General features: G+C 39.7%; 1 pseudogene; it reads left to right on the top strand.

Moving 5' to 3' along the window:
- Positions 1–9,237: 9,237 nt before the first annotated feature.
- The window catches only part of LOC131278817 (protein arginine N-methyltransferase 2-like), an 87,639-nt pseudogene continuing 82,701 nt past the window's right edge, over positions 9,238–14,175 (top strand).

Raw genomic sequence — 14,175 nt, 5'->3', positions numbered from 1 at the left:
ATGGCTCCATAGATATGGTAGAAGCCCTGGGAAGAGAGAGAGCCTGAGAGTTTACAGCTGACCTTGTGGAGAGAAGAGAGCAGCTGAGCCCAGACAGGAATGAGCCCTGGGAGAGAGATGAGACTTATCCCAGCCTACAGCCAATATTGGAAGAAGTGGGGACCACAGAGCCTTAAGAGGAAGAGGAAGGCTGAAACCTCACAGACATAGGCAGCCATCTTGCTCCAACATGTGGCAACAGACTTTGGTGAAGGAATTAATTTACACTTTACGGACTGGTAACTGTAAGCTTCTACCCCAAATAAATACCCTTTATAAAAGCCAACAGATTTGTGGTATTTTGCATCTGCACCCCTTTTGCTGACTAGTACATAGGCATACAAAAGCAGACTCAAAATGATTGAAGAAAGAATAAGTGATACATAAGGGAGAACAGCTGAAATAGAAGAGATAACAGAAAGAGAAAAGAATCGAAAAAAAATTCAAACAGGGGCTCGGGGAGATGAATGATAACATGAAATGCAAGAACATATATGTCATGGCAGTTCCAGAAGGAGAACGGAAGGGAAAAGGGACCAAAAGAGTATTGGAGGAAATAAAGGCTTAAATTTTCCCAACTCTCATGAAAGAAATGAACTTACATACCCAAGAAGCGCAGCATACCCCAATCAGAATAAATGCAAAATAGACCTACTCCAAGACGCATACTACTCAGAACGTCAAATGTCAAAGAAAAAGAGAAAATTCTCAGAGCAGCAAGGGAGAAGCAAACAATCACATACAAGGGATGCCCAGCAAGATTTAGTGTAGATATCTCTTCAGAACCATGGAGGTGAGAAAACAGTGGTATGATAAAATTAGGATACTGAAAGAGAAAAACTGCCAGCCAAGAATCCTCTATCCAGCAAAATTGTCCTTCAAATATGAAGGTGAGTTTAAAATATTCACAAACCGAAACTAAGAGCATTTGTAATAAAGAAATCCACATTTCCAGGAGATATGAAAAGATGCCTTATAGCCTGAAAGAAAAAGACAGGAGAGAGAGAGGCTTGGAGAAGACTATAGCAAAAGAATAGCAGAAAGTACAGTAAAACCAAAAGAGTAAAATGACAGATAAAAATAAGATTTGATATATGAAAATCAAAGGATAAAATGGTGGAACTAAATAATGCATTTACAGTAATATCATTGAATGTGAATCATCTAAACTCCCCATTCAAAAGATAATAGGCTGACAGAATGGATAGAAAATATGAGATATCCATATGCTGTTTATAAGAAACTCACCTTAGACCCAGGGATACAAACCAGCTGAAAGTGAAAGGTTGGAAAAAGACATGCCACACAAATAGTAACCAAAAAAGAGCAGAGGTAGCTATACTAATATAGGACAAAATAGACTTTAAATGAAAAAGGTTACAAGAGATACAGAAGACCTTTATATATTAATAAGAGAGAGAATCCACCAGGAAGAAATAACAGTCATAAACATCTATGCACCCAATCAGGGTGTCCCAAAATACATGAGGTAAATTCTGGCAAAAACTGGAGAAACAGACATCTCTGCAATAATAGTTGGAAACTTCAACACACCACTCACACATTACATAGAATGACTAGACAGAAGATCAACAAGGAAACAGAGAACTCGAACAATAATAAATGGTTAGACCTAACAGACACATACAGAATGTTGCATCCAAACTCAGTGGGCTATACATTCTTCTCAAGTGCCCATAGAGCTTTCTCCAGGATAGGCCATATGTTAGGTCACAAGGTAGATCTAATAAATATTAAAAGATTTAAATTATGCAAAGCACCTTCTCCGATAATAATGGAATGAAACTGGGAATCAATAATAGACAGGAAAAAGGTAAATTCTTAAATGTGTGGAGGCTAAACAACACACCTCGAAAAAAAATCAGTGGGTCAAAGAAGAAATTGCAAGTTAAGAGAGTAAATATATTGAGACAAATGGAAACAAGAATACAACATATCAAAACTTATGGGATACAGCAAAGGCAGTCCTGAGAGGGAAATTTATAGCTTTAAATGCCTATATTAAAATATTAAAAAAGAAGAAATAGCTAAAACCAAAGACCTAACTAACTAAACAGCTGGAGAAACTAGAAAAACAACAGCATACCATTCCCAAAGCCAGGAGAAAAAAATAATAATAAAGGTTAAGAACAGAAGTAAATGAAATTGAGAAAAAAAGTCAAGAAAGCCAACAAAACCAAAAGCTGGTTCTTTGAGAAGATAAATAAAATTGATAAACCCCTAGCTAGATTAAGAAAAAAAAAAAAGAGAGAGAAGATGAAAATAAATACAATCAGAAATGAAAGGAGGGAAGTTACAACTGACCCCACAGAAATAAAAAGGATCATAATAGGATACTATGAGAAACTGTATACCAACAAAGTAGTCTACCTAGACGAAATGGCCAAATTCCTAGAAATGCACAAACAACTGATACTAACACTACAAGAAATATAAGAACTTAACAAAGCAATCACATTTAAAGAGATTGAAGCATTCATCGAAAATCTCCCAACAAAGAAAAAGTCCAGGATCAGATAGCTTCACAGGTGATTCTACCAAGCATGTCCAGAAGCATTAACACCAATCCTGTTTAAACTCTTCCAAAAAGTTGAAAGGAGGGAAAAATTACCCAACATATTTTATGAAGCCAACATCACTCTAATACAAAGCCAGATAAAGACACTGCAAGAAAGGAAAATTACAGACCAATCTCTCTAGTGAACATACATGAAAAATTCTCAGCAAAATACTTGCAAATCAAATCAAACCACATATCAAAAGACTTAAACACTACAACCAAGTGGGATTTATTCCTAATATGCAAGGTGGTTCAATATAAGAAAATCAATTAACATAATATACCACACTAACAAATTGAAGGAAAAAACCCCATGGTCACCTTGATTGATGCAGAAAAGGCATTCAACAAAATCCAGTACCCTTTCTTGATAAAAACACTTTGAAAGATAGGAATAGAAGGAAAATTCCTCAATATCATAAAAGGTATATATGAAAAACCCACAGCCAACATTATAATCAATGGGGAAAGGATGAAAGTTTTCCCTCTAAGATTGGGAATAAGGCAAAGATGCCCACTGTCACCATCATTATTTAACACTGTTCTAGAAGTTCTAGCTAAAGCAATTAGACAAGAAAAAAAGAAAGAAAACTCATCCAAATAGGAAAAGAGGAAGTAAAACTCTATTTGCAGAATGCATGATCTGATATTTAGAAAATTCTGAAATGCCTGTGACAAAACTACTTGAGTTAAAAAAAAAAAAACTAGTTCAGGAAAGTGGGAGGATACAAGATCAACACATAAAAATCAGTAATGTTTCTCTACTCTAGTATTGAACAATCTGAGGATGAAATCAGGGGAAAATTCCATTTATAATAGCAACAAAAGACTCAAATACCTACAAATCAATTTAACCGAATAAATACAGGACCTATATGCAGAAAATTACCAAAAAATGCTGAAAGAAATCACCGAAGACCTAAACAAATGGAAAGACATTCCGTGTTCATGGACTGGAAGACTAAATATCATGAAGGTGTCCACCCTGCCCAACTGATTATAGATTCAATGCAATACCAATAAAAATTCCAAAAGCCTACCTTACAGAAATAGAAAAGGCAATTAACAAATTCATTTGGAAGGGAAAGTACACCTGAATAGTCAAAATCATTCTAAAAATGAAGAGCAATGTGGGAGGAATTTCACTGCCTGAACTTGAAACACATTACAAAGCTACAATGATCAAAACAGCATGGCATTGGCATAAAGATTGACACATTGATGAATGGAATATAATTAAAAGTCTGGAAATAAATCCTCACTTCTATAGCCAACTGGTTTTTGATAAAAGAACCAAATTCATGTTATTGGGACAAAACAGTCTCTTCAACAAATGGTGCTGGGAGAACTGGATATACATAACCAAAAGAGTGAAAGAGAACCCCTATTTCACTCCCCCTACAAAAATCAACTCAAAATGGATCAAAGACGTAAATATAAAAGCCAGGACATAAATACTAGAAGAAAATGTAGGGAAACATCTTAAAGACCTCATGATAGGTCATGGTTTCTTGGATCTTATGCCCTAAGCATGTGCAACAGAAGAAAAAATAAATGGGACCGCCTCAAAATTAAACACTTCTGCACCACAAAGGACTTTGCCAAAAGGATGATAAGACAGCAGACTCAATGGGAGAAATATTTGGAAATCACATTACTGATAAGGGTTTAATAGCAATGATATATAAAAAGGTACTACAGCTCAACAATAAAAAGGACCCAATTAAAAAATGGGCAAAAGACAAATGTCCACTATGGATGTGGTAACAATCAGATGATATTATCTATAACAAATGTTCCACCACAGTGTGGTATGTTGATAGAGGGGTGTTGTTTGAGAATTCTGCACATGTGCATGATTGTTTTATAAGTTTACAACTTCTGTCATAAAAAATATACTTGAAAATATTAATAGGGTAGGTTGGGGAAAAAACACACCAAATGTAAGATAAGGACTATAATTAGTAGTAAGATTTTGATAATATTCTTTCATAATTTGTAACAAACATCTCACGACAACCCAAGGTGTTGGTGGAGAGTTGATGTATGGGACCCCTGTATGATGATATGCATATTTGCTTTGTAAGTTCACAACTTTTACTATACTTATTGTTTATGTGTATTCACATATAAATAAATGATATAAAGATAATAATAATAGGGTTGGTTGGGGGAAAATACTTTGGTTAGTAGTAATATTTTGACAAAGCTCTTTAATCATTAGTTAAAAAGTTTTAACAACAATGCAAGGTATTGAAGGTAGGGTGAGTTATGAGAGTCCTGTATGATGCTATATATGTTTGTTTTGTAAGTTCACAACTATTAACTATACACTTATTGTTCATTTATGTTTATGTATGAGTGATATACATCAATAAATTAAATAAATTTTAAAAATGGGCAAAAGACTTGAACAGACATTTGTCCAAAGAAGAAATACAAATGGTGAAAAAACACATGAAAAAATGTTCAACATCACTAATGATTAGGGAAATGCAAATCAAAGCTACAATGAGGCATCATTTCACACCTGTCAGAATGGCCACTATTAAAAAGAAGGAACTATAAGTGTTAGAGAGGCTATGAAGAGATAGGAACACTTATTCACTATTGGTGGGAATATAGAATGGCACACCCACTGTGGAGGACTGTTTGGCTGTTCCTAAGAAGTTGAATATAAATTTGCTATGTGACCCTGCAATACCACTACTGGGTGTATACTGCTAGTTACCCTCATGTGATATATGCACATGGGTTAAATTGTATATGTAAGACCATCTTTCTTTGAAACTGAAGAAATGTATGTTTATACTACAAGATGTTAATATGGGACAAAAAATTATGCTAGGTGAAAGAAACCAGACACAAAGTACTATATATATTGTATGATTCCATCTTATAAAATATAGATATAAATCGATTTATAAAGATGAAATTAGATTAAGGGTTATGTAGGGTTGGGGAAGGCCTGCTAAGGGGTGTGGAATTTTTCTTTTTGGAGTAATGAAATTTTTCTAAATTTTTTTGTGGTGATGTATGCACCGCATTGTGATTATACTAAAAGCCATTGATCATACACTTTGGATAGATTGTATTGTATGTGTATTAGTCAGCCAAAGGGGTGCTGATGCAAAATACCAGAAATCTACTGCCTGTTATAAAGGGTATTTATTTGGGGTAGGAGCTTACAGATACCAGGCCATAAAGCATACGTTACTTCCCTCACCAAAGTCCATTTTCACGTGTTGGAGCAAGATGGCTGCCGATGTCTGCAAGGGTTCAGGCTTCCTGGGTTCCTCCCTTCCTGGGTCTTGCTTCTTCCTGGGCTCAGGGTTCCTCTCTTCCCAGGGCTTGTTTCTTTTTCCTCTATGTGCTTACTTCTCTGGGCTCCAGCTTAAGACTTCAACATCAAACTCCAACATCAAAAATCCTCAACTTCGTCCTTTACCATGTGTTTTATCTGTGAGTCCCCACCCACCAAGGGACTTAAGGCCCTAATGACGTGGCTCAAAGCCCTAATCATAACTTAATTATGCCCAGGCACAGATCAGATTACAAACATAATCCAATATCTATTTTGAAATTCATAACCTTATCAAACTGCTACAGTATGTAAATATATCTCAATCAAACTACTTAATAAACAAATAAATAAATTGTGCAAGAATAGCCAGAAATAGCAGCTCTGTAGAGCAGGGGAAGAATAGAGAGATTGAGAAGTGAAGAATTTTCCTGTGTGTCTGTTTTTAGTTTATTATTACTGAAATAATGAAAATGTTTTAATAATGATTCAAGTGACGAATGAACAACTATGTGATTATACCAAATACCATTGATTGTACACTTTGGATGAATTGTATGCTTTGTTAATATGTATCAATAAAATTGACTTGTTTAAAAAAATTATAGTTGGGTTTAATTACACCATCTTGCTACTTGTTTTCCATTTGTCCTATCCATTCTGTTTCTTGAGTTTTCCTTTACTGCCTTTTGTATTAATCCAAGAGGTTTTATTATTTCAGTCTATTTTGTTTGTAGTTTTTTGCCACTGCATTTTTATTGTTACCTTGGAGATTTCAGTATGCTCCCTTGGCCTATTTGCTTCTCCCTGATGCAAGTACAACACTTTTACTGTGTCCTAATAAGGGTACAGCACCTTACAATAGTTTAACTCATTTACTCCCCTCTTGCCCTTTGCACTGCTGTTGTCAAGGCAAGACCTCTACATGCTGTACAGCCCACAAGTCATTATTATTGCTGCTTTAAGCAAAAACTTTAAAACCATTTATCCATTTGCTTATGCATTCTAGTACTCTTTCCTTCCTGCAATTTTGTCCTTCCATTGGAGATTATTTTACTTCAGGTGAAAGGACTTTTCAGCTATTCTTAAGTGCCATTTGCTGGTGTCAGATTCTCTGACTTATCTGAAAATGAATTTACTTTGCCTTCATTTGTGGTGGATACTTTTATTCAGTTTAGATTTATAGAAGGGTAGTTTTTTTTAATGCTTCAAAGGTATAATTTAATTATCTTCTGGTTTACATAACTGCTGCCAAACCAGACAGTGGTCTTGCTGCTTTTGAAAAGTGATGTATCCCAATGATAAAAAAAAAAAAAAGTTAAAAAAAGATAAAAAAACAAAAGAAAAAGGTAAAAAAAAAGTAAAAAAATGAGGAAAAACAAAAGTAAACAACAAAAAAGATAAAAAATAAAAACAAAATAAGTTAAAAAATAAAAGTAATGTATCCTTTACTTTTGACTGCTTTTACAATATTCTCATTGACTTTTTAATTTTAAGCAGGCAAAGATGAATTTATTCGTACCTTCCCTTCCAGGGAAGAGAGGGTAGAACTCAACTTCATTGAAACAAAGGGCAGCAAGCGTTTTGTTTGTTTGTTTTAATTAGAGAAGTTGTAGGTTTACAGAAAAATCATGTATAAAACAGAGTTCCCATATTAACATCTTGCGTTAGCAGTGGATTTGTTACAATTACCAAAAGAACATTTTAGTTTTACTATGATGTGACTATGTGTGGTTTTCTTTGTATAAATTCTTAGATTTTACTGAGCTTAGAAAAATTCTCATCTATTTTCTCTTCAGCTATTCCTTGTACTCCAATCACTCTTTCTCTTTTCACATCTCCAATAACTCATACATTAAGCTTTCTGATTATTTCTTACATAATCTCTTACACTATTCATTTTACTGTTCCTTTTATCTCAGTGCTACAGGTCAGATACGAGCCTACCTCGTTTTATTGCATTTTTTTGTGCTTTACAGATATTGCATTTATTACAAATTGAAGGTTTGTAGCAACCCTTAGTCAAGCAAGTCTATCAGTGCCATTTTTCCAATAGTGTCTCCTTATCTCATGTCTCATTTTAATTATGTCTATATATACAGATATATATGTAGACATAAATGCTATTGCACTTAAAATACTACAGTACAGTATAAACGTAATTTTCACATGCACTGGGAAATCAAAAAATTTGTGACTCACTGAGATATTCACTTTATTGTAGTGGTCTGGAACAGAACCCACAGCATCTCCGAGGTGTGCCTGTAAATAAATTCTTCACGTTTGGGGTTCATTGCTCCTCCTGCCAGGTCTAGCCTGCTGTTAAAGTCATCCAATGTGTTTGTCCTTTTAGACATTGTATTACTTTTCAGTCGTAGATTGTTCACTTGATTAAAAAATATATATCCCAACATTCTATGTAAATTTTCCATTTTATCCTTTTTGTCCAACTTTTCCTTAAAGATTCTAACTTGTCAGTTTTCCTAATTTTAAGGTCCTTGTCGCTAACTTCTGTTGTTCCTCTCTATTGTGGCTCACATTTTCTGCCTCTTACAGGTGTAGCAATGTTTCAAATGGTATCTTCTCCAGTGAGGCCGCCCCCTTGGGGCACTGAGGGGCTCCTGGGGACTCAGCCCACGGGGGACTCAGCCCACGTGCGGCCAGAGCCTGGTCAGTCTTCCAAGACTCAAGGGCAGACGACTTCTGCCTCGTGGACGTCTCGGCCTAGCTCCTTGGCTTCCCACCCGACCCCCTGGACACCTGGCAGAGCCTGAGGGTGGACCCGCTGCGAGTCCTCTCTGGAGTGGGCCGGGGTCCCTCTGCCTTGCGCTCTGCCCAGGTTGTGGCCTCGCCCTCGGAGGCGCTTCTCCTTCCCGACCCACGTGCCAGCCCCCGCCTCCTCGTCCCGCAGCAGAGATCCCTGCTCAGCCCCGCGGAAGCGTCTCCGCCGCGGTCGAGGCAGCTCTTTTTGTTGCCCTTTGGGGACCTCAGGACGCCCCCTTCCACACCATAACGGGCGCGGACGTGGCCTTCTTTATTTTAATCTCAAACTTCCCCTTGGCTGAACACACGTAGCCACTTTACTTCCGATGGCCAGGCGGAGAGAAAGGCGCGCGGGCGGCCTAAAGGACAGCAAGAGGCTCCCCGATGCCCCCGCCCCATTTATACTCCCCGCGATCCCCACCACGCCCGTTCGGGACCCCACGAGCGCGCCCGAGACCGCGGAGGTGGGCGGGGCCGAGGGCCGAGGGGGCGGGACTCGAGGAGTGCGCCAGCGCCGCGACGTCTCCGCGACGGACTGCATGTACTGCGCCTGCGCAGGCGGAGGGCGGGGCCGCGGCTCGGGTCTACCCCGTACTCCTTCCTACCCGGCGGTGTGACTCAGAGGAGCAACCCGGCGAGGTAGGTCTCCCTGTCGGGCGAACGGGGCGGCGGGGCCCGCGAGAGGCCGACATGCCAGGGCAGGGTTTTCGCCCTGAGGTCCTCGCGTGCCTCAGGGAGCGGGCCGGGCGCCAGGAGGCGGAAGACCGACGCTCTACCCCGCCGCGGCCCCGGTGTCCAGGCCTCTCTTCCGGCCACGCCCCATTCGAGCTGCGCCCCAATCTTCCAGGCCACGCCCACTCCCTGCAGCCACGCCTTCCCTCCTCGGGCCACGCCCACTCCCCGCAGCCACGCCCTCCCTGTCGCCCGCCTACTTTTTCCTCCCCCCTTGCCCTACTCCTCTGGCCACTCGCCCCCCACCCTCCCTCCCCCTTCACCCCCCCTCCCCGTTTCCGCCGCGCCCTTCTCCCCCTCCCCCTCCTTGGGGCTCGGCACCCCGCACCCCGGGCCGGGTGGAGGCGGGCTCTGCGGAGGCGCTGCTCCTCGTGCGTCCCGCGCGCCGCGCCTGCCTCGGGGCTCCGAAACTTCCCCTGGTTTGCTTCGTCTGTGAGTCGATTCAGTGACCGACCTTCCGGGATCAAGTCTCTTCCGATGTTCTCTTCTTGCCGGCCCCCTCCGTATTTACCCGCCTAGAGTTCCCTCTCCCCGCCCCCCCCCCCCCCCCGACCCCTAAGACCGAGCTCGCATTTTATCATTTCTCTGGTTTCCTTGGTTGTTTTTCCCTCTAGACTCTTAGAATTCAAAGGAATAAATAACCTTGTGGCCTCTCTGGAATTTTCTTGTCATGTTGTTTAACTTTTTGTAAGTTTATCTTATGACCCCAGGTAGGTTATGAGCAGTCTGTGTTCAGTGAGAATCTTGGTACAGAAACAAGCAGTTCCAGAAATTTCAGTGGCTGAAAACAATAGAGATATGTTTCTGTGCCAGTTGGGATGGGCTGATTATCCTGCAGAGAACAAGCCTAAATCGCTGAGATGTGGCCTCAAAAAACAGAGGTTTCTTTCACTCTAATCGGGTTAAGCTGCAGGAACAAACAGCCTGCACCTTGACACCTTGAGCTCAGTTTCCCTTGGGCTCCATGTCTGGGCTGGCAAGCGCTCTGCGTGGGGTCCATCTCCATGGAAACCACCCACTGACTTTGTAAAGTTTCCCCTGTGTCTCTTGTGCTTCTGTCCACATTTCATTGGACAGGGCAAGTCCCCAGACCTTGCCGACCTTGGAACATGCCCAGAAGGTGAGGAGAGCAGAGTATTTGTACCTTGTGGGTCCCAGCCCAGAAAAACTTCTTAATTACCTTGATCAAATTTGATGATGGGCAGTTCCACTGGTAACTTTTAAGCCTTTTTTGCAGTGTTCAAAGGAAATCTTTGGTAGAATCCCTGTATACGAAGCAGGTAAAGTCTTGGCCTTGTCACTGCTTCACAACCACTGGCTCTTGGAACAGAGACTGAGAAAACCAGCCTCCAAGCCAGAGGGGCCTGGCCTTCAGGAGGGGCTGGGCCTCCTGCTTGACCCTGCTCGGGTTTGAGTTTGCTCATTGCCTGGTGGGGTCCCAGCCCTGCTTCTCATGCCTGCCTCACCATACGGTTACCTCGTCTTTGCTAATCCTCGGCCACGTTGGAAGAAAATCACAATGGCTCAGCCTGAACCACGTTCAGTTTATGGTCACCACGTTTCAACAGAATTGAGGAAAAGAAATAAAACAAGGACCTTAAAGATTCATTTAAAAAATACCACTGAAAGGTGTTTATATGAATGATAGAATGTTGTCCCAATGAAAAATGCAGTGTGTATAAGTTAATACGGACGTTTAATTGCAAATGTCACAAAAATAAGTATTAGGTCTTAATTTGGAAGCAAAGCACCCATTTTAAACACAATTGCTGTGCAATTGAAAAAACCCCACATTCATCTCAAGACCAAGTTCTGATTACATTATCACTGGAAAAATAAGACTTGAGAATAGGAAGGAAAGCCTCTGGAAAATGACCAATGGTTACCCATTAGTAGAAAGATTTATTGCTCTAGATTGGGAAATTAAATTTGAATTAAAACTTTTAGAGTTCCAAGAAAAGAATTGACATCTATTGTTTTAAATCAACACGGAGATCTTATAGAAACTAACAGTTTTCAGCAAGAGGATAAGATTAACAGTCTTGTGAAGAAGATACACATTATTTGCAGTTCATAATTTTTAGTTTTAATTGTTTCTGTAAAGAGTTGTGATTATAAATTTCATTTTTACATCATTCTTCACACACTTGTATTTTGTTTCTTTTGGTAGAGGGCCTTTATCATGGACTTAGAGTTAAATGAATTTAATTATTAAGCAGGGTAACAAGCTCTTTCTCTTTTTATAGTAGAGGGGAGAATGAAGCTCTAAAGGCGGCAGCTATGAGGAGAGCCTTACAAAACTATGGCAAATCCAGGCGATGGCACCACAAAGGACCCACAGGTAAATTCAGTTCTCGTGGCTCGAGTGTGTGAATAAAGTGAACATCGCTACTGAGCAAGGGTGTGCCAGACATTGGAAGGTGGTTCACAGAATGGTGAGGCAGAGGAATTGCAGTGTTGGTTAGGGTTGCACATGAAATTCAGAGTTGGAGTTGTAGACAATGTCCTGGAAGTCTTTAGGATACCCCAAAACATCAAAGTCATCTGGGGTTCCATTTATGGGGCCTGCGCTGGTAAAGCAGTTTCTTATCCATTTAACAAAGTCCTTGTCATACAATACATCATACAATTCATCCAAAGTGTACAATCAGTGGTATTTGGTATAATCACATAGTTGTGCATTCGTCACTTGAATCATTATTAAAGTGTTTTCATTATTTCAATAATAATAATAAAAAAGCAGACAAAATTCCTCACCTCTAAACCTCTCTGCTCCCCCTGCTATACATAACTGCTATTTCTGGCTATTCTTACACAACTATTTATTTGTTTATTAAGCAGTTTGATTGAGATATAGTCATATACCATATAATCTATCCAAAGTATATAATCAATGGCTTTTTTAGTGGATAAAAAGTACTTTATTGTAAAATTGTAAAATAAATAGAAAAATAGACTGAAAGAAGTTACAAATTTTAAACGTGAGTGCAAGGCTGGGTTAGATTTAACATAATTATAAAAATAGATGGCATAGCAATAAATACTTGTAAATAAAAATTCTAATATAGTAGAAATTAATTATAACATAACTAATTTTTATACTGTAGTTTTAACTATTGGACATAATCTCTAAGAATGAATAAATTATTAGTTTATTTTTTAGTTATTTAATTTCCATTTAGGCCATAATTCTTTCTAGATAATCAAATTCCTTTTAGGAATTCTTAGCATCTTATTAGAATGAATATTACGGAAGATAACAATTTTCCAACTCATAATTTTATGAGGTAGAAGAGCTAAAAATCTTGTTTAGTAGTAATAATGCTAAATCATTATTGATCCAGATTATTTTAAAGAGTATGAATAAAAAAGGGTAAAGAAAATGTAGTATCCAAAAGTATATCTCTTTTGCAGCCCTCATCAATTAAAAGCAAGTGTGTGTTTTGTATGAAAAAAAATGCAGAATACTGTCACAGGAACAATTTGCCAGTTGCACTGAGTAATTATTGTCCATATACTGTAATGTTATTTTACATTTATCTGGTCTACTGCAGCTCTTTTTTGGTTACTATTTGCATGGAATGCCTTTTTCTAACCTTTCACTTTTTTGTTTTAAAGATTTATTTTTTATTTATTTCTCTCCCCTTCCCCTGCCCTCCCGTTGTCTGTTCTCTGTGTCCACTTGCTGCATGCTCTTCTGTGTCCACTTGCATTTTTGTCAGTGGCCTCGGGGTGTCATCTTGCTGCATCAGCTTTCTGTGTGTGTGGTGCCACTCCTGGGCAGGCTGTGCTCTCACTGCAGGGTGCACTCCTTGCATGTGGGGCTTCCCTATGTGGGGGACACCCCTTGCCTGGCATGGCACTCCTTGCATGCATCAGCACTGCTCATGGGCCAGCTCACCACATGGGTCAGGAGGCCCTGGGTTTGAACCTTGGACCTCCCACATGGTAGGCAGATGCTCCATCAGTTGAGCCAAATCCACTTCCCATCCAGCCTTTCACTTTTAATCTGATTGTGTCCTTATGTCTGAGGTAGATCTCTTGTAGACAACATGTAGATGACTGTAGCAAAAATAGGTATTGGATTATGTTTGTAAACTGGTCTATTCCTTTGGGTGGATTAGATTGTATTAGAGTCAGAGGTTCCACTTTCACTTGATTAGATTAAGATTCGGGTTTTGATTTGGCCACGTCAGTAGGATGTTGAGTCCCTGCCCCCTGGTGGGCAAGGACTCAGAGAAAATGACACAGCAGAGGAGAGAGTTTGGGTTTTGATGCTGGAGCCCTGGGAAATAAATACGTAGGAGAAGAACACAGAGGAATAAAGACAACTCCATAGACAAAGTGGAGGCCCCAGGAAGAGAATGAGCCTGATAGCCTACAGCTACAGCTGAACCTAGGTGAGAAACAAGCCCCAGGAGAGAGACAAGACTTATCCCAGCCTACAACTGATATTGGAAGAAGCTGAGTCTTCAGAGGTAGAAGAAGGCTGAACCATCACAAACATCGCCTGCCATCTTGCTCAACATGTGGCACATGACTGGGTGAGAAAGTACCTCTTATGGTAGTTTGAGATGGACTCTAGGGCCTGGTAACTGTAAGCTTCTACCCCAAATAAATACCCTTTATAAAACCAGCAGGTTTCTGGTACTTTGCATCAGCACCCCTTTGACTGACTAATACAATGGCTCATATATTTTTATCCATTCTATCAGTCTTTTGATTGGGGAGTTCAATCCATTAACATTCAGTGTTATTA

The sequence above is a fragment of the Dasypus novemcinctus genome, chromosome 6 (assembly GCF_030445035.2).
Source record: "Dasypus novemcinctus isolate mDasNov1 chromosome 6, mDasNov1.1.hap2, whole genome shotgun sequence".
NCBI lineage: Eukaryota > Metazoa > Chordata > Mammalia > Cingulata > Dasypodidae > Dasypus > Dasypus novemcinctus.
This window is presented reverse-complemented; position numbering and strand designations above follow the sequence as displayed.